The sequence below is a fragment of the Lactuca sativa genome, chromosome 4 (genome assembly GCF_002870075.4).
Source record: "Lactuca sativa cultivar Salinas chromosome 4, Lsat_Salinas_v11, whole genome shotgun sequence".
Classification (NCBI taxonomy): Eukaryota; Viridiplantae; Streptophyta; class Magnoliopsida; order Asterales; family Asteraceae; genus Lactuca; species Lactuca sativa.
Window position 1 is genome coordinate 175,395,642 of NC_056626.2, and position 23,361 is coordinate 175,419,002.

A 23,361-nucleotide genomic window follows, 5' to 3' on the forward strand; every position below is an offset into this window, starting at 1 on the left:
GTAATGGTATATATGAAACTGTGATGGTTGTAGACAACTTAGGAAATCATGTGTTGCACATCGATTCTTCCAATGGATTGGATAAATCATGCTTTTGGCATTGTCGTCATGGGCATGTCAACAAGAAGCGCATAGCTCAACTCCAAAAGGATGGAGTGTTGGAGTCATTTGACCTTAGGGACGATGATACGCGCGGGTCTTGTTTACATGGAAAGATGACCAGGTCACCCTTTACTAGCACTTGTGAAAGGGGTGAAGGTTTATTGGATCTCATACATACCGATGTATTTGGGCCCTTTATATCCACCATAAGGGATGCGAACCGCTTCTACGTGACTTTTACCGATGATTATAGTAGATATGAGTATATCTACTTAATCAAGCACAAGTCAGAAACCTTTGAAAAGTTCAAAGAGTTTAAGAAAGAAGTGGAGAATCAACTGGACAGGAACATTAAGATGCTCCGATCCGATCGAGGAAGTGTGTACCTTAGTATTGAATTCCACGAATACCTCAAGGAATGTGGAATTGTTTCACAATTGACGCCACCTAGGAAACCTCAGTTGAATGGTGAAGATGAGAGGTGCAATCGAACCTTTTTGGACATGGTTTGTTCCATGATGAGTCAAGCTTCGTTACCTATCTCATTATGGGGGTATGCCTTAGAGACTACCGCCCATATCCTTAATCTAGTCCCAACTAAGAAGGTTGACAAAATACCTAACGAGATGTGGACAAGGAAGGTTACCTCGTTGGCACATATCAAGGTTTGGGGTTGCGAGGCTTTTGTAAGACGAGAGACTCACGAAAAGATCGAATTTCATAGTGAGCGGTGTATTTTCGTTGGCTATCCGCAGAAGTCCTTTGGATATCTCTTCTATAGACTGAGTGACAATGTTGTCCTCATTGCAAGGAGAGGGGTTTTCCGAGAGCGAGAATTCATATGCCAAGAGGACAGTGGGAGGCAAATTGATCTTGAAGAGCTTCAAGAATCAAACGATGAAGGAACCTCTAACACTGGTGCTCAACCCGAGGATGAAACTCCTGTTAAACCGATTGATGAGTCCTTACCTCTTAGTCATTCCAGTAGAGTTAGTGTTCCACCTGTATTATATGGTTTCCATATAACTGCTAAGGGTGATACGTTTATTAGTGATAGTACACCGATAAATTTGGATGAATCTAACAACTACAAGGAAGCCATGGCAGGTGCGGAGTCTGCAAAATGGAAAGAGGATATGCATTCAGTCCATGGATGACAATCAAGTTTGGAACTTGGTTGACAATGTGCCAGGTCGTAAGACGGTCGGGTGCAAATGGATCTTCAAGAAGAAGAACGACATGGATGGGAAAGCACACACGTATAAGGCACGATTGGTTGCGAAGCGCTTTACCCAAACTCCCGGAGTTGACTATGATGAGACTTTCTCACCAGTAGCGAAGATTAAATCTATAAGGGTTATGCTAGCCATAGCTGCATTTTATGATTATGAAATATGGCAGATGGATGTAAAAACGCTTTCCTTAATGGAAAGTTGGCTGAAGATGTTTTCATCAGTCAGTCATAGGGTTTTGTCAATGTAGAGCACTCTAATAGAGTGTGTAAGCTGAGAAATCCATCGATGGATTGAAACAAGCATCTCACAGATGGAATCTTTGTTTCGATGAGAAATTCAAAGAGTTTGGTTTCTCAAGAAGCGAGGATGAGTCCTGTGTATATGTCAAATCCAGTGGGAGTATAGTTAGCTTTCTCGTATTATATGTGGAGCACCTCAAAGAAGATGCTTATATTCTTGGGATAAGGATATTGAGAAATAGGAGTAAAAGACGAATAAGACTTTGTTAAAGTATCTACTTGGATAAAGTGTTAAAACATTTTAGCATGGAAAATTCCAAGAAAGTGGAGTTACCAATCCAAAGCAATACCAAGTTGAGTAAGACTCAAAGCCTAAGTACCAAATTTGAGACAAAAGAGATGAGCAGGTACCTTATGCTTCTACAGTTGGCTCAATCATGTATGCTATGACGTATACTCGCCCTGATGTGGCCTTCGCTTTGAGCATGGTCAACAGATATCAAGGGAACCTTGGTAGAGCACAATGGACCGCAGTAAAGTATATTCTTAAGTACCTACAAAGGACTAAGGAATGGTTCCTTATCCTCGGTGGGAGTGATGACTTGAGAGTACAAGGGTATAGTGACGCCAGTTTTCAAACCGACCGAGATAATTTGTGCTCTCAGTCAAGCTGGGTCTATACTCTGAATAGAGGAGCAGTGAATTGGAAAAGTTCCAAACAGGAGACTGTAGCTGATTCAACGTGCGAATCAGAGTGCATAGCTGCGAGCGAAGCGTCAAAGGAGGCAATGTGGCTAAAAAACTTCATTGGAGACCTTGGAGTTGTACCGGCCATAAAGGAACCTATGGAGATTTTCTGCGATAACGAAGGTGCGGTTGCCTTGACCAAGGAACCGAGGGATTATGACAGATCCATGCATATCGATAGAAATATCATTTCATTAGACATCGGGTAAAAGAGGGACTCCTTGTAGTAAAGAGGGTATCGTCAGAGGAGAACCCAACAAATCCCCTTATGAAGGGAGTAAGTAGGGTTAAGCACTTGCAGCGTGCTAGGAGCGTTGGGTTGAAGGACAATATTAGTTTTAGTGGTTAGATAGTTTTTAGAAACTTATAATAGCTAAATTGTAATTAACATTTTGATGATTAAATAAAGGTGTAATTGACATTTTGATGATGAAATAAAGGTGTTTAGAGATAGCAAAAGTTGGCTGCAACGTTCATGAGTGCTTATGAAATATGATTTGATTATTGGATTAAACCCGCGCTCACATGAATCACTTCATGGAATTTAATCACGAGTGATTGTGAGACGATAATATCATATACTCTTTAAACCTACTATATGAGTTGTTGTTTACAAGTCCGTTATGCATTGATAATGCGTAAACGCATCAGTAACTTGATGTTATAAAACACATTGTTGTGTACGATTTGATGAGTAAATAGTACAAGCATATAAGTTGAAGTTTATCTGTTCCTTTTATCCTACAATGCTAAATGCAATATCTTGGGCCGCTCGATGATTTTGTTTTGACTTATGCGTTGGGCCCGGTTAGGACTGAATTGACGTGTTCAATTAAGTTCTATGTCCGAAAAATCAGAGATCGGTAAACAAATTGCTGGACAATAAGTATGACTATGTTCCATGTAATTATCCACACAATATCTTGAGAACGGAGGACTATACAATCCCTTATCTAAAGGACGTGTCAGAGTTCGAAAGTGGCGTTTGAGAGCTACGATTGCTATTCGGATTTTAAAGTCGCACTTGCATTTATAGTTATTAGACTTATCCAAGTGGGAGACTGTTGGATTAGGTGTCTAAGCTCATAATTATATTTGGTATGTACTTGACCCGGTAGTAGCTTGGTCCTTTTGGTTGCCTTCAACAAAACAACTTGGCTGGATAAATAATGGAGAAAGAGGTTATTATGGTTTATTGATACATTATATGAATAATATATTAAAAGAGAAATCATATTATATAATTAACATTGGTTAAGAATTAATTTAGAATTAACTTTGTGGTCAAAAGAGGCTAATTGAATTAAGGGGACTGAAGTTGTAATTATGAGATAGTTGCAAAATGGGCTGAGCATCCCTAAAGATAGGGTGGACAAAATCTTATGGATAGCCCATAAGAATTCATCCGTGACTAGGGTCCTGGAATGTTCCTATGGGCTGCTTAGGGCTTAAGCAGCCAGATTAGGTATTTGACTGAAACCCTAATTCCTCACCTATATATATAGAACCCCTAAGCATCCAATTTTCATATACTACAACCCTAGAAGGATTCATTGAGCCGAAAATTACCTCTCCTCTCTCTCTCTCTCTCTCTAAGATTTTCCAATTGCTTTGGTGTTTGAGATTCATTAGAGGCATCGCATTTGAGGTGCTAGGTTCTCAAAAGCTCAAAGATCATCAAGCTAAAATCAAAAGTAACTTTCTAACTTTTTTATTAGATGTTAATTTCGATTTTGGTATGCTAGTTTTAGGGTTTGAGAGATTTTGATGATTATTGCATGTACAATTAGAAAAACCTAGATCCAAAGCTTTAGGGTTTGCATGTGCACCATAGGATTGAGGTTTTGCTCATAAACCAACAAGTTTATTCAATATGGAGCTATTATGAACCATAAAAATGTGATCTTGTCCCTTCTATCCCTTCCATACAAGAGTTGTGATGTCTTATTGGGTTATAAACTTAGGGGTTTGGACATTAAGCATTGTATAGCAATGCAAAGTCATAAATTTGGAAACTTTATGACTTAGGACATCATTTTGGGCTTGTATATGAGTTTTGAATGTAAGGGCTTAATGCAATAAGCTCTTAATGGAACTTTGGGAGTGGGATGCGTACGCTGGGCTTACCTGGTGGTATGATGCGTGTATGTGGTCGGTGCCCTGATTTTGGTCAATATTAGAGTACGTTGGGCATACTCTCATGGTACGCAGGACATACTCCACTGGGAAGGAAATATTGACTTTTGGACATTGACCGTTGACTTTTACTTTTACCAAGGTTGACCAAGACCTAAGGGCATTTGGGGTAATTTGATTTATAGTTTGAGATCTGGGTTCCTACTAATTGTATAAGTGACCGGTAGAGATAGCTTTTAGAGTAGTGATAGGTGCAACTATTCTTTAAGATTGTGAGGTGATTTTTCTCAGTATATCCCGCAGTCATACTCTCTCTCTCTCTCTCTGACTCATGTATGCTACGACTCCTCACAATCATACGATACTTTCTCTCTCTCTCTCTCTCTCTCTCTCTCTCTCTCTCTTTCTCTCTCTGACTCATGTATGTTATGACTCCTCGCAGTCATACAATACTCTCTCTCTCTCTCTCTCTCTCTCTTTGAATCATGCATGCTACGGCTCCACGCAGTCATACAATACTCTCTCTCTGACTCATGCATGCGACAACTCCCCACAGTCATACAATATTCTCTCTCTCACCATGGGTTCACCCCACGGTTTTTCCTGACAGTCCTAAGTGATTACTCCCACTCGGATCCACTCACTCTCTTATCACCCCACAATTTCATCCTTAAGTCATCACCACACTGAGTTCACTATCTCATGCTCTACGGTCCAACATAGTTAGGTGCATACACCTACCCAGATTATGCATCACTATTCTTGATGAAAGTTCTCGTAGACAAGGCATTTTCCTGAATACAGTCACACCCTTGGATAATCCGCGTCTGGGGACAATTAATTGATGGTCTCACATCTAGAAATATAGTCGCTTGATGTTCCACTTACCGTCTAACAAATCCAAGTCTCATAGTAATCCAATAATTTAGGGAATCATACTCGGATACCTCGATACACCATCATAGAATCTCATGATGTCTTGCCACGACCACTGATCTTTTACCCACACAACTAGAACCCTTGAAGTACTCCAACTCATAATTTGAAGCACGGAGGAATAGTCCATGACTGAGAACACATTGAAGACAATCCAAAGCCCCATCCTCTACTGATCACACCAATGAGAAACTACTTCTACCGACTGTGAAGTTAATTGACAAATCAACTATTGCCCTTCCCGTAGTACAGATAACAATTTGTACACTGAACTATCAATCCCTCAACAATCGAATATTGACCTCAACAACCCAACCATCTCGAAACTCAATAATTGACACACCCGAAGAAACACGGACCAGAATTGCATTCTTGTCTAACGACCACCTGCCGTGAGAACACTCATTCTCTCCTGAGCATGTGCAACATGCATCATCTCGCTCTGTATGTTGCCTTGACTATCACTTGACCCTAGCCTCATATACTCAGGCTGCAGATCCCCACAACCCAAACTTCTGTACCACATCAGATTGAGAATCCTCCCCACAATATACCCTATTCTCCCTACTTAGGGTTCGAACCATCGTCTGTTGACATACAAAATAGAGCACACTACAGACTGGCTCACCAGTTGTACCATTCCCGACTCATGGAACGTACCACGCATTACTCGATGACCTTCTAGATAATGACCAAATAACTCCAAGTATCCCGAATCTCAGATGAAAACCTCAGAATCCTCCCAATGTGACTGCCTTTAGTCACCTAAAATTTCATACGGACACACCACCGGACATATCGACTGTCCCGAATTAGTTATGAATCTCAACCCTTACCATCGATATACAACGTAGAAAACGAGGGCCACCACCCCGATATACTCCTCTTGATTACCTGGAACTGTTGCTAAAATATGCCTTACTATACTCACAAAGGCATTTCCTTGTCCTCAACCATCTCAATCCCCTATGATGACTCCCTCACGGTATAAGAAATACCTCGCAGCAGATATCCCACAAAACACTTTGGTGAAAGTATCACAACTATATGCTACCCCATGAGGTTTACCTCTAAACTCTGAAACCGGAAGCTCGTTATCTCTTTTGCTCCATCTCAATCCCCTCTGATGACTCCACACGGGAAGCGGAAATAGTGTAATTCTCGTCAGATAAAGCGACATCTCATCTCATCCAGACCTCAATCCTCCACAAGGAATTATCTGAACTTCTCCTTGAGTCTTGCGACTCCAACTGGCACCTCACCAGTCAAGCCACTAGGAATCTATCTCAATTTTCCTTGTAAGGTACACCCCCATTGAAGCTCGATCGACATGGTCCTCTGGCCCCACAATAAACCATATCCATTCTCAGTCTGAACAACGACAACAGGATAACTGGTAAAGATGGAAGCACATCTTGCTAAAAATCGTGGTACCCAAATATATTATATCCCCTCAATCTACTGCTTAGAACCTCTGGAATTCTCCCAATTTCGAGTATGGGTCCTCTTCTTTCAGTTGTATGGGCCCATACTACCTTCAACATCTACCCATATTTCCTAAGTAGCTGCTCAACCTTCTTGATCAGCCAATCCCATTACACATGCTTGCTCACTTCTAAATAGCGTTCTCATCGGCTAAAAATTACTCCCTAGGCTCTCCTAGGTTCTCACACTTCCTTGTCATCAATTGCTGAAGAACTCTTCATGATGCCAACCATCTACCTCCTGAGTATCGTCATATTCACTTAGTAGCTGACTCCCATCATCAAGAGTTCCACAAAGCACAAAGTAAGCAACATTCTAGCATCAAATATACTCTACTAGCACATAAAGCCACTCTAGCTTACAACTCTACTCGCTCTATTCGCAACTCAAAGGCATCACCGAACTCATGCAACCCTACCTCTCGTGGGTATCTAACTACTCTCTCAATATATTCCTCAAATGCACATCGAGGTATCTCTCCTAGATTACTCCTCTACTCAAAACTCTCTTTAAAAGATTCCTGCTAGGTACTCCTACTTAGCACGTACATAGAGCAAATAGTAGATAATATCAATCAATATCATCCCCTAGGCTAAGGCTGATGGGTTTTGAGCATTCTAACACTTCCTAAGTGTACATGCAACCCTAATAACCTTGGATCTATGTTTGTCTAATTATCATGCAAAGTTGATTTCCAAGGTTGTGTTCCTATCTAGCATACATGGGGAACAATTTTTCTTTGAATGAAAGATAGAACTACATACCTTGTAGTTGAAAGTGTTCCTTAAAACCTTGTGAGCCTAGCACCTCAAGTGTGATGCCTCAAATGCTTCACACAACACCAAATGCAATGAACAAACTTGAGAGAACACTCTAACACTTGCAAAATCGGCCAAGCCCTCTTCTTCTAGTTAGCATAGCCGATTTTGGGGAGAAACATATTGCTTATATAGTGTGTTGGATTAGGTAAACCCTTAATGTAACATGACTCTTCATTTCTTGATCCATGGGTTAACTCCATGGAGCATCCTATGGGTGGAACCCAACTTGAGAATCCATGGAGCCTCTTAGCCCACTATATAAGATATGGAAGATTTACATAATCTACCCATATATCTAATTAGTTATCTTTTGATCACTTAATTAATTCTAAATTAATTCTTGATCAAAACTAATTAAATAATATTATTAATATATTAGAACTTATAATATATTAATAAACCATAAGTGTTATTTCTCTCATTTAGTTTATTCAATTGCATGATGCCATGCAACCCAAATGGACCATGTCGGGTTGGGTCAAGTACTTACCAGAAATAGTTATGCACTTAGACACCTTATCCAACAGTCTCCCACTTGGATAAGTCTAATAATTATAACGGTAATACTTCAGGAACCGATCAACAATCGTAGCTCTTTCAAGGTTTCTAGGAACTGAGAAAATATTGATACGCCATTTAAGATAAGTGATCACATAATCCTCTGGTCTAGATAACAGCCAGACAAATACATGGAACAATGTCTTACTTATTGTCCATCAGTTTGTTTTCCGATTTCCGATTTGTTTGACAAAGAACTTAATTGAACACATCAATTTAGTTTTGACCGGGCCCGATACATAGGTCAAAACAAAATCATCGAGGGGCCTAGATATCAGCTTCTAATCCAAGAAGGAATAGATAAACTTCGACTCATATGTTCGTTCTACTACTCATTGAATTATACACAAAAGCACGTTTTATAACATCGAGTTACCAATGCGTTTACGTACAATCAATGCATAACCAACTCATAAGTAACAAATCATATCTCTAGGTTTGAAGACTTATGTGATATTACCGTCTCACGATCACTCGAGATAAATTCCATGAAGTGATTCCAGTGAGCGTGGGTTGATTCCAGTACTCAGAACTTATGAGTACTCATGAAGTGTTGTCCTTAACGTTAACACCTACAACAAACTTCATGACAGTCTTAATTCATATCTACTTCCAACATATGACTGACTGTAGAGATTTGAATAATATGTAGAAACACAACATAATATTCTAGAAGTCAAAATATGCAAAAGAAATTATAGTAAATGATTGACAAAATACAGTAACACTTTACTCATAAATAAACAACCAACTATTATTTATCATCAAATGTCAATTACACTTTACAAATTTTATAATTTATCTAACTACTAAAACTTATATCATCCTTTAGCCCTATGCTCCGAGCATGCTGAAGATGTTTAGCCCTACTCAGTCCTTTCGTCAAGGGATCTGCTAGTTCTCATCTGATGATACCCTCTTTGCAACGAGGATTCCTTCTTCTATGCGATGTATGATAAAAAGATATTTTCTGTCGATGTGTCTGGATCTCCCGTGATCCCTTGGTTCCTTAGCTAAGGAAACAACACTTTCACTATCACAGAAAATTTCCATAGGCTCCTTTATAGCTGGTACAACTCCAAGGTCTCCAATGAAGTTCTTCAGCCATATTGCCTCCTTTGCTGCTTCGCTCACTGCTATATACTCTGATTCACAAGTGGAATTAGCCAGTGTCTCCTGCTTGGAACTCTTCCAAGTGATTGCTCCTCCGTTTAGCGTAAAGACCCAGCCCGACTGAGAGCGGAAATTATCCCTATCAGTCTGGAAGCCAGCATCACTATACCCTACAACTCTCAAGTCATCACTCTCGCCGAGGGTAAGGACCCAGTCCTTAGTCCTCCGTAGGTACTTGAGGATATTCTTTACCACAGTCTAGTGTGCCTTGCCAGGGTTCCCTTGATACCTGCTAACCATGCTCAAGGCAAAGGCTACATCAGGTCGAGTACACGTCATAGCATACATGATTTATCCTACAGCCAAAGCATAAGGTACTTGACTCATTTCTGCTATCTCAGCCTCAGTACTTGCGCTCTGAGCTTTACTCAATCTGGCATTACTCTGGATAGGTAACTCTCCTTTCTTGGAGTTCTGCATGCTGAATCTCTTCAGCACCTTGTCCAAGTAGGTACTTTGACTAAGTCCAATTAGTCTTTTACTCCGGTTTCTCAAAATCCTTATCCCTAGAATATAGGCAGCTTCTCCTAGGTCCTTCATAGAGAAACACTTCCCAAGCCAGGACTTGACTTCCTGCAGAGTTGGGATGTCATTTCCTATGAGTAGTATGTCATCCACATACAATACCAAAAAGCTAACTATACTCCCACTAGCCTTGACATACACACAAGATTCATCTTCACTCCTAGAAAAGCCAAATTCCTTGACTTTCTCATCAAATCAAAGATTCCATCTGCGAGGTGCTTGCTTTAACCCATAAATGTATTTCTCAAGCTTACACACTCCATTAGGGTACTCGTTGCTGACAAAACCTTCTTGCTGACTCATGTAAACATCTTCAGTCAACTTTCCATTAAGGAAAGTGGGTTTGACATCCATTTGCCATATTTCATAGTCATGAAATGCAGTTAAGGCTAACATAACCCTAATAGACTTAATCTTGGCTACTAGAGAAAAGGGCTCATCATAATCCAATCCTGGAATTTGAGAGAAGCCCTTTGCAACCAATCGTGCCTTATAAGTGTGTACATTACCATCTGTGACAACCCGAAATTTTCATTCTGAACAAACCATATCAAGCCAATAGATGTAGAACAGTTACAGTGAAAACTCAGATTTCGAGTATAAGTTTGGCAGTTTTCAGGATTTTTACACTTAAGGAAATATTAGGAGAGTGGATGCACCAGGGTTTTGTGCAACACTGTTATTCCAAGACTTTAGGACATTAGAGTTCGTTCCAGGAATAAAAATATTTTCTGCCAAAAATATCTGAGGACTATAAATAGAATTCTGAACCAAATTGGTTCATTAGTTGAATTCCAATTAGAGAAAAGCCAAATTCTCTCTCACGGATCTTCGGGTTTTTATCCCAAATCGTGAGTATACTTCTCTAGTTGTTTTATAATACTTGTTATAAGCTTAATAACATAGATTACATGCCAAATATGTAAGATCCGGGAGTTTACCGCCCAAGAACGTTCTTGGGGAGTAAACTCCATTTTAAGGTCCTAAAGGGTTCCAATGACCCTCAAAGCTTTAGAACTCGAACTAGGGGCCTCCAATTCATGCCTTATACCACAAAACAATTAGGAATCATGGCTAGAAGGGAGTTTACGGCCAAGGAGCTTCTTAGGCCGTAAACTCCAAGTTTTAAGTGCCAAAATGCTTTGAAACACTTCCTAAGGCTTAGGCTTTATTATAGACAAGTAACCTAAAGTGATTAGAACCTAGAAAACACATGGAAGCACAAGTGTTGGAGAGTTTACGGCCAAGAGTAGTTCTTGGGCCGTAAACTCCTATAAAGGGGTCAAAGGACACCCTAAATCCTTCCTTAAGCCAAGAGACAAATTTGGGCATGTACCTAAATGAGTTATGGACTAGTTAAAACACTTAGAACTCCATGAGTGAGGGATTTTACGGCCCAAAAGGTTCCAGGGCCATAAACTCCATAAAATGGTGCCAAATGGTGCCATAAACTCTTCTAAAGCCAAGTATAAAAGCCTAGTTTAGTTCCTAGAAATGTTTGAGACTTGAAAACACCATAAAAACCCTCCCAAGGGAGTTTACGACCGTAAACTCCAAGGAAATGTGGTCTCTGGGCCGTAAACTCCAATGAATATGGTCATTAGACCTTAAACTCCCATTAGGGGCTTTGCACTCCTTTGTTGCAACCCATTAGCCTCCTAGCACTTGACCAAAAGTGTTTTCCTCGCGCTTAAATGTTTATACTTGTATAATTAGTGTATTAATCACTAATTATTTATATACATATGTTTTCATATGTGATTAGGATCATTGTGTGTGTCTAAGTCTTCACTTGACACCAAGCACTTGCCCGATCCTTCCTTACGATAACAGTCCGTTCAATTCCAGTCACTTACTGCAGGTGAGTTCATACCCCTTAACTAATGTTTTAAACTACATTTAAATGTTTTATGGGGGGGGGGGATACAAGTAGAATTATGCTAGTTATTATATCAATCACATGTGATTAATAAGTAGAATTACGCTAGTTATTATATCAATCACATGTGATTAATATACAGCATTCAAAAGATTTGGCTACTTATTAGCCGTTTTACCAAACGGTTTCCTTCAAATGATTTTTATAAACATTTTATATGTTTTAAACTACTTATTACACTGTACATCTTACTCTGTACATTACCTTTCAAACTTATTTACAACCGTGTTTCAAACAAATGTTTCCTTATACTTAAACTGTTTTACCAAACTTATGCCTTCAAAATGTTTTACAAACTCTTTTACTTATCAAATGCGTTTATTAAACTCTGTTTTTACTTCTTATAAATTGCATGCCCATATATGTATAGATATATAAATAATGTTTAAAGGGCTTAGGAAGACCATCCGCCCTATTTCCTTTTTCTCGATTTGGATGTGGTCTGGTGGGATTTCGGGTGACCGTCCGAAGGTCGTTTCAATATTAGTTATATATCAATTATACATATATAGACATAAAAGTACTTCCATGTTCATGCATACTATACATCATTAGTAAGTTACCATCGGGGTAACACATGATCATACTACTACAACTTCTAGATTAATGAGTCAGTTCATTCATGAGTCTATACATTACATTACTACGAGAACATATACAACTATACTAGAAAGAGAACATATACAACTATACTAGGAGGAGAACATATACAACTATACTAGAAAGAGAACATATACAACTATACTAGAAAGAGAACATATACAACTATACTAGGAGGAGAACATATACAACTATACTAGAACGAGAAACATTACATTACATATACAAGAATACGTTAATTATTGTGATTTAAATCGGAGCATGACTTAAATGACATGGCCCGAGTTGTAGCCAGAGTCTCTTGAAGGGAGAGCGTGAGTTTGTGTATAGATTCTATAATGGATTGACTACCTACACCTTGCTGCTAGCTACAGTGGGACCTGCAGGTCTGCGGGTGCCAAACGTCATACCTTATTTTCGACTAAACATTGTCGTTGTAACCAGTCCATAGTATGAGTTTGTGTATAGATCTATACTGGATTGACTATCCTACACCTCGTTGCTAGCTACAGTGGGATCTGCAGGTCTGCAGGTGCCAAACGTCATTCCTTATTACGACCATTCTTATGTCGTTGTTACCAGTCGATATTATGGTACAATTTATCACATAATTCCTTAGCCTAAAATCCGGTTTAAGGTAGTTAGTACGGTAGTAGTCCTTTTAGAGCTACGTTTTAGTACTACAATGATTTACCCATTACATATTTTTAGTGATAACCTCACTTAAACATTAATGTACAAACTATATTTGTTAAATGATAGTTACATTTGGGAAATTACACACTTTTACAACAAGCGAGCATACAAAACAGTTAAGCCTTGGTAGAAGGCTACTTTAATAGAAAATATAGGTTTTTCTGAGAGGTTCAAAGTTTTACAAACATATTACATTTACAGTTCATATACATTTTCAATACTTACAAATTCTTACATACAAATACTTACATACAAATTAAGACACTAAATACTTATGATCTCACCAGCTTCAAAGCTGATACTCGCTTTCAAAATTACTTGTATCCTCAGGTCATCATAGACAGGTACCGATGCATGGAGAAAGGAAGATGGAGCTTGTTCAAGACTTATCTTTCATTTTGATTTATGCTTTAGTGTTTATCAAAATTTGACAGAACATATTTGTATAATAGTTATATTATTAATGCAATGGATGATGTTGTTGCTTGTTTACTACTTTACATTGTTGTTGATATTATACATGACGTCCTCCGCCCCAGAACGTTTCCGCCGTTCTTGGTTTTGGGGTGTGACACCATCCATGTCGGTCTTCTTCTTAAAGATCCATTTGCACCCTATAGTCTTATGACCTGGTACATTCTCAACCAAGTTCCAAACTTGATTGTCATACATGGATTGTATCTTGCTGTCTATTGGCTCTTTCCATTTAGCAGACTTGGGGCCTGCCATGGCTTCCGCGTAACTGTTAGGTTCATCCAGACCTACTAGTGTCTCATCACTAATAAGTGTATCACCTTCCGTAGTAATATGGAACCCATAGTAATGCTCAGGTGCATTCCTAACTCTCGTGGATCGCCTTAGAGGTACAGACTTGTCAATTGGTTCAACAGGAGTTTCCTCCTCAAGTTGAATGCTAGGGTTTGAAGTTCCTTCACCACTTGACTATTGAAGTTCTTCAAGGTCAATTTTCCTCCCACTATCTCCTTGGCTTATAAATTCTCTCTCACGAAATACTCCTCTTCTTGCTACAAAGACCACATTCTCACTGGGTCTGTAGAAGAGGTAACCAAAGGATTTCTATGGGTAGCCGATGAAAATACACCTCTCGCTTCGGGGTTCAAGATTATCATGAGTCTCACGTCTCATTAAAGCCTCGCAACCCCAAATCTTGATGTGGTCTAGTTTGGGTACTTTACCAGTCCACATCTCGTGAGGAGTTTTGGCAACTTTCTTTGTAGGGACTAGATTAAGGATATGGGCGGCAGTCTCTAAGGATACCCCCAGAATGAGATTGGTAGCGAAGCTTGACTCATCATCGAATGAACCATATCTGACAAGGTTCGATTACGCCTCTCAGCCACACCATTCAACTGCGGTGTTCTGGGAGGTGTTAATTGTGAGACAATCCCACATTCCCTAAGATAGTCGAGGAACTCTGAACTAAGATACTCACCACCTCGATCGGATTGTAGCATCTTAATGTTCCTGCCAAATTGATTCTCGACTTCCTGTTTAAATTCCTTAAACCTTTCGACAGTCTCTGAATTATGCTTGATTAAGTAGACATATCCATATCTACTGTAATCATTAGTAAAAGTCAAATAATAACGATTAGCATCCCTTGTGGCATGTTTGAAGGCTCCACACACATCCGTGTGTACAAGATCCAACAAACCTTCACCCCTCTCATAGGAACCTGTGAAGTGTGACTTTGTCATTTTTCCAAGTAAGCATGAATCGCAACTGTCATCTGACTTTAGGTCAAATGACTCCAAGACTCCATCCTTTTGGAGTTGGCCTATGCGTTTCTTGCTTATATGTCTAAGACGACAATGCCGTAATGATGCTTTATCCAAGTTATTATTATTAACAGAATCAATACACAATACATTATTTCCTAATTTATCAACCACATATACAGTTTCATACACGCCATCACAAGGTACTGCTTTAAAATAAAGAACATTATTAAAGAAAGCATTAATCGAACCAACATCATTATCAAATGAAAAGATGAAACCTTGTTTATACAATGCATGAAAGGAAATAATGTTTCTTTCCATTTATGGTGAATAACAACATTTATTCAAATCTAAACTAAACCCACTACTTGGCGATAAAGTATAAACTCCAATCTTGGTGAAAGGTGAATCTTTCCTGTTTCCCATGATCAAGTTTATTCTTCCTTGCTCCACATTCTCACTTCTTCTTAGTCCCTGCAAATTAGTACTGATATGAATACCACAACCGGTATCAAGGACCCATGAGTTAGAATGGGGTGAGTTATTAGATAAGATAGTGTAAATACTTGCATGGTTGGGTTTAACTTTCCCATCCTTCACATCTTGCTGGTACTTTGGGCAGTTCCGCTTCCAATGTGCCTTTTCATGGAAATAGAAGCATTCAGCCTCTTTTGGGTCAGAAGAAGGAGTGACGAAACCTTTCTTGGTTCCACTTGAAGAAGAGCCATCAAGGGTCCTAAAATTTGTTCCCTTCGAAGAACTATTTCTCTGCTTCCCTCGTCCTTTCCCGATTGCCAAGACAGGGGCAGAGTTGGTAGGAGTAGGAGTAGTAACAACCGCCTTGCCCTTAAGACCACTTTTCGCGGTCTTTAAGAGTCCTTGAAGTTTGCTGAGAGTGACCTCTTCCTTGTTCATCTGATATGTCATGCGGAATTGATCATAGCATGAAGGTAAGGAGTGCAAAATGATATCTATTGCAAGCTCCTCGGGGAAGTTCACATTGAGCTTCAGCAACTGGTCCACAAATCTTTGTAGTTTCTGCATGTGGCCCATGATGGGTTCACCATCCTTCTTTCAGGTTGTTATCATGGAGGAGATGATTTCAAACCTATCTTGTCTTGCACTTTGATGGTATCTTTCCATCTAATCTTGGTGCATTTCAAGAGGGTAGAAGTCCTCGTAGGACTTTTGAAGATTGGTTGTCATAGTAGCCATCATGATGCATGCCACCTTGGTGGCATCCCTTTCATGTGCCCTAAAGTCAGCGATCTCTTGAGGAGTAGCAACTGTCTCATCAATCTCCTTAAGCTCCTTATCGAGAACATATTCTTTGTCCTCGTAGCGGCTAATCATTTGGATGTTTCTGATCCATTCATTAAAATTGGACCCATCAAAAGTGACTTTCCCACACAAGTTGATTAGAGAAAAGGAGCCATTAGGATTAGAGGCAGAAGCAATAGTGTTGGCAGACATCTAGAAAGAAGAAAAGTTTAGTTTAGATATTGAGATAGTCCTTAATAAAACACCCAAACGTAATATTAAGGCTAGGACCCAATCACAATACATTATACTTAGAAGAGGTATGCCGTTATCTAAGTAATAACATATTTGAAAGGTAGGTGAATGATGATTCACCAATTTCCACCATGAAAAACGAAATATTGATATTAGGTTTTTAATTGGTTCTTATAAATTCCTACATTCTTTGAGATTCATTGAAATTTTCAATGGAATGTTTCAATCTCGGGTGTGTCCTCCAAGTTTTGTGACTGGGTATGCCGAGGATCACAAAACAAGGTGTGAAGTAACCATGCAAATCACTTGGTACCCTTAAAGTATTACCCCTCAATCGATGTGCCGGTTAACCATACACGCTCCATCGATACTATGATAAACATTAAGACACCCTTTACCTACCTTGTTAAGTTCAAGTTAGTGTGCCGGTTAACCACACACGCTCCACTAACGACTTAAACAAAGTGTAAAGTATAATTTCATGGATTAGCACCTTATTCACATTTTTTCCTAAAGTAACTAAGATTGGGAATTTAATAAAAGCATTTAGTTACTTTAATATATTCATCATACTTTTAATGAGAATTTATAAGTCCTTATCCTACCCGTTCGGATAACGACCCTCCACCGATCAAGGAAGCAGTGGGTGAGAGTGGACACCCATTAAGTTGCCATTTTATAGGCAACAACCTTATACCCCCCTTATAGACCGGCTTCGTGAATGAGGCGTACTAGCGGTAAGATGACTTGATCTTATATATATATATATATATATATATATATATATATATATATATATATATATATATATATATATATATATATAAAGTATCAGGGTTGAATTTTAACTTTTAAAATTCTAAGGGTAGGAACTAAAGTTTTAATCAAGACTTTACTTGTTCCAAAACTTGAGGGAAAGTTTTGTAAACTTTCAAAACTTTTCAATTCTTGTAACTTATGAGTTAATAGAGTATTAAAAATGAAGACACTTCATTTTTTATAACTCATGTGTTCTTTTAATGGTTTTTAACAAAGTGACTTTTGGCTTTCCATAACTTGAGGACAAGTTATGGACTCCATTAAAACACATAATGATCATGAATTAATCTACCACATAGGTTACAAACAATTCCTATGATCATCTAAACAACATAAGAACAAGAACATGAATATGAACACTTTCAAGAATCAAAAATTACACTTAAAAACTTGTAATTTTGATAATTGTCATTGTAAATGGATTAGCATAAACATTACACCATCTAAAACATGTTTTCAAGTACCAAAATAATTTAGGGTAATGTTTCTAGTCCATTTCCAGCAACAAAAGTCGAAATTCTTAAAACTGCAGCCTCTACTCGCCGAGTGCAAGAACAAACTCGACGATTAGCTTGCATTTGGTCATGGACTCGGCAAGTTCATACGAGCAGAAAACAAAAAATCGAATTTTTTAAGCAGTTTGCACAAATAATCAACAAACAAGCCTAGGCTCTGATACCACTGATGGGTTTTGAGCATTCTAACACTTCCTAAGTGTACATGCAACCCTAATAGCCTTGGATCTATGTTTGTCTAATTATCATGCAAATTTGATTTCCAAGGTTATGTTCCTATCTAACATACATGGGGAACAATTTTTCTTTGAATGAAAGATAGAACTACATACCTTGTTGTTGAAAGTGTTCCTTAAAACCTTGTGAGCCTAGCATATCAAGTGGAATGCCTCAAATGCTCCACACAACACCAAATGCAATGAACAAACTTGAGAGAACACTCTAACACTTGCAAAATCGGCCAAGCCCTCTTCTTCTAGTTAGTGTAGCCGATTTTGGGGAGAAACACATTGCTTATATAGTGTGTTGCAATAGGTAAACCCTTAATGTAACATGACTCTTCATTTCTTGATCCATGGGTTAACTCCATGGAGCATCCTATGGGTGGAACCCAACTTGAGAATCCATGGAGCCTCTTAGCCCACTATATAAGATATGGAAGATTTACATAATCTACCCATATATCTAATTAGTTATCTTTTGATCACTTAATTAATTCTAAATTAATTCTTGATCAAAACTAATTAAATAATATTATTAACATATTAGAACTTATAATATATTAATAAACCACAAGTGTTATTTCTCTCATTTAGTTTATTCAATTTCATTATGCCATGCAACCCAAATGGACCATGCCGGGTCGGGTCAAGTACTTACCAGAAATAGTTATGGACTTAGACACCTTATCCAACAAAGGCATCATGAATCAGATAACTCTAGCTCTAATTTCTTGATATACCTAGCCTATCCTCTAGCATACAGCTCCAATATCTCATAATGTAAACAAGTAATGGTATTTTAGGAAATCACTGCTCGGGCTCTGGCTGATTGTACACACTGCTCCGTCTCGTTTTCTCTTTAAACTCATTAAAAAAACATTTCTTTTAATAAAATCTTTCTCAAATCCTCAGTTTGAGTCTAGACATACCCGAGAGTACATCCGAATCCCTCAAACCAAGGAGTTGATACCAACTTGTAACACTGTAAATTTTCAAATACATTTTTCATGGTTAAAATTACATAAACTCAATGGCACATTTGTAACACCGTAAATTATCAAACAAAATTTTCATTTTTAAAAATCACATAATTCTCATAAACGCAGTTCACAAATCTCCAAAATGACAATTATCAAAAACACATGTTCATAAATTGTTTAAACACAATCTAGGATCCTCAAAGCATAACTCCACCTCGTGTGTACAATGAAGTCCGTGCCTTCCCATGATCCTGAGAAGTACCTGAAACACATAACACATAACTCGATAATCACTAATCTTAGTGAGTTCCCCAAAATACAACACATAACTCATTAGCCTCTCATGTTTATATCTCAAATGAGACCCTCTGGTCGATGTGTCTCAATAGAACCCTCCGATCCCACAACTCGGGTGGACCCTCCGATCCTAACTCAATAAAGCTCAGCATAATACACAACATAAATCACAAAGACATAATGTTCGATATCACAATACTCAATATAAGTACACAAGACCTGCCGGTCACATGAAATTACCACTCAAGGTAAGTATAGTAAGAAGACTCACCTCGTACGCAAGAAAATAAACCTCGTACAAGAATCACCGATCTAGCCTCCACGTAACACATATGATAATTATCTCTAATTAACACTCCAAACACAACTCTAAATAAACTGGAAGATATTCTCTCTCTCTCTCTCTCTCTCTATCCAAAATTGCTATCGGTCTCTCAATGTAATTCAGGCTAGCATCTACATGAATGTGCTCTAATGGTACCACCGTCGTCTCATCGGCTACAAACTTTCTCAACTGAGACATGTGGAAGGTGTTATAAATCTAGTTCAACTCTGCAGGTAGCTCCAACCGATAAGCTTCCTTCCCCACTCTAGCAGTCTCTCTGAAAGGACCGATATATTTAGGACCCAACCTTCCTTGCTTCTTGAATCTGATCACTCCTTTCCACGGTGATACCTTCAACCTGGAACTCTAACTCGGATCGTTGCCGGTCTGCGTAACTCTTCTGGCGACTATGGGCTGTCAGTAAGCTCTGTCTGACCTGCTGAATCTACTCAGTCGTCTTGACCACTATCTCAGTGCTACCCATCACTCTCTTACCTACCTCTCCCTAACAGATGGGAGTCCGACACTGCCTCCCATATAAGAGCTCAAAGGGAGGCATACGAATACTGGAATGATGGTTGTTGTTATTAGAAAACCCAGATAAGGGGAATTAAGTGTCATAACTTCCTCCGAAATCCATCACACATGCTCGTAACATGTCCTCAAACGTCTGGATCGGTAGCTCACTCTGCCCTTCAGTCTGTAGGTGGTATGTGGTACTGAAGTGCAATCGAGTACCCAACTCCTCATGAAACCTCTTCTAGAATCTGGAAGTAAAACGCACATCCCAATCTGACACTATCGATGTCGGCACTCCATGCCGTGCCACCACCTCTCTGACATAAATCTCTGCCAATCTCTCTGCAGAAGAGCTCTCACTAATAGCAAGGAAGTGAGTACTCTTCATCAACTGGTCCACAATCATCCATATTGCGTCGACACCTCATGCGGGTCTTAGTAATTTGGTGATAAAATTCATGGAAATTTGTTCCCACTTCCACTGCGAAATCTCTAAAGGCTGTAACGGGCCATGTAGACGTTGATGCTCCACCTTAAACCTACGACAGGTCAAGAAACACTCAACTAACCATGCCACATCCCTCTTTATACAGGGCCACTAGAAATCTCTCTTCAATTCCAAATACATCTTAGTGGTTCCTGGATGGATCGAGAATATCGATCTATATGCCTCCTCTATCAATATGCGCCAAGCTCCACCTGTATAGGGTATCAAAATCTTCCCACGGAACCCGACTAGCCGTTTGAAACTCAGAAACTTGACCGACCACTCGCTCCCTCTTGAGGTTCTCTGGCCTCACAACCTCCACATGAGCCTCTCGGATGGTATCTAGGATTGGATTCATCACTGTCATCCTCATACACATATCCCGAATAGGATCACTCTCTATTCTACAACTTAAGGCATCGGCTACCACATTAGCCATGCCTGGGTGATATAAGATCTCGCAGTCGTAGTCTTTCATTACATCCAATCACCTCCTCTGTCTCATATTCAGGTTGGGCTGATCCATGAGGTACTTCAGGCTCTTATGGTTCGTGTATATGGTGCACTAGACTCCATACTAATAGTGGCGCCAGATCTTGAGGGCGAACACCACTGCTCCCAACTCCAAATCATCTGTGGGATACCTCGTCTCATGAGACTTCAACTGCCTCGATGCATATGCTATCACATGCCCCCTCTGCATCAACACCGCACCCAACCCTAATATAGATGCATCACAATAGACTACAAAGTACTCTACCCCTTTAGGAAGGGCTAACACTAGAGCTTTACACAATCTCTGGCGAAGAGTCTCAAATAAGGACTGCTGCTCGGCCCCCCAGTCAAAAGTAACATCCGTTCGGGTTAATCATGTAAGAGGAACAACAATCTTGGAGAAATCTCTGATAAATCTCTGATAGTAGCCTGTCAAACCCAGAAAAATCCTAATCTCGAACGGGGATCTCAGCACCTCCCATCTCATAACTACCTCAATCTTGGTCGGGTCGACCAATATCCCATTCTAATTAATTAGATCTCCCAAGAACTGGACCTCTCGTAACCAAAAAATACACTTGGAGAATTTGGCATAAAGCCTTTCCGGTCTCATTACTCCGAGAATCTCTCGAAGATGCTCCTCGTGCTACTCTCTGGACCTCAAGTACACCATAATATCATCGATGAACACGATCACCGACCGATCCAACATGGGCCTGCACACCGATTCATGAGATCCATGAACGATGCCGGTATGTTCGTGAGTCCAAAAGGCATCACCATAAACTCGTAGTGCCCATAACGATTTCTGAAGGCCTTCTTCTGAATATCCTCCTCACAAACTCTCATTTGACGATATCCAAATCTTAAATCAATCTTGGAAAACCAAGATGCCCACTGCAACTGATCGAATAAATCTTCGATCCTTGGTAGTGGATAACGGTTCTTGACCGTCATCTTGTCCAACTCTCGGTAATCAATGCACATCTGGTGTGAACCATCATTTTTCTTGAAAAAAAGGATTTGAGCTCCACAAGGTGAGCTACTCGATCTGATAATACCATTCCCCAACAGCTCCTGGAGTTGCGAGGATAACTCCTGCATCTCAGGCGGCACAAGGCGATAAGGTGCCTTGGCAATAGGTGTCGCACCCAGAACCAAATTAATCCGAAACTCCACCTGCCTCTCGGGAGGCACACCCGGCAACTCCTTAGGAAAAACATTTGGAAACTCGCACACTATCAGATCCTCGGTGACAGAACTTGGTCTCTCTTTAACAACCAGTGTATCCATCACGTACGCCAAAAAGCCTATACATCCCTGTTGTAGACTCTGTCTTGCCCTGGCAGTAGAGAAAATAAGTGATCTAGATCTGGTACCCTCGCCATACACCATAAGTATTCCCCCACTAGGGTCTCTTATGGCCACCATCTGAGGCTCACAGTCGATCACAACTCCAAACCGACTCAACCAATCCATGCCCACTATGACACATACATCACCCATCACGATTGATACCAGGTCTATCGGGAACTTAACACCAAACATATCTAGTACATAACCCTAGAATACATCAGTAGCGAATACCGCATGCTCGTCAGCTACAGATGCCCTCATAGGTCGACTCAACGACTCAGGTCGGATACTGATGCAACGACTAAAAGCTAAAGACACAAAGGATTGACTCGCACCGGAGTCAAATAACACGAAAGCAGGTACAGAACTCACAAGAAAAGTACCTATATATACAACACTAAATAAGCACAACAAATCTCAAAATAATATAAATAAGGAAATACGTACCATCCACGACATCAGGTGATATGTGGACCTCCTCCACTGTTAGCTGAAAAGCTCTCCCACGAGCCCTCGGAGCCTCGCCCTTCACCGGCCGACTACCATTAGTATGCAAAGCAACAAGAGTGGAACCCTGGGCAGATCCCTAAATAAGCTGAGGGCACTCAACCTTTTGATGGACGGTCTGGTTGCTATGAAAGCAGACTGCAAACCCCTTGGGGAAATCCTCTGCCATATGCCCCTCTTTGCCACATTTTAGCAAATCCCTGCCCGACATGATCCCTCGTGACTCTTGCCACACTTTCCATAAGTGCGGCCCTTTTGGACCGCAAATCTCGCATCAGCTGGCTTTGCCCGCTTCGTCGTCGGCTGCAACTGTATCGGTCTCCGGTCCCTCCCCTATGACTCTCCTTCCTCCCTGGCCTGTAACTCTAGCTCAATCTCCCTCCTTTGGGCA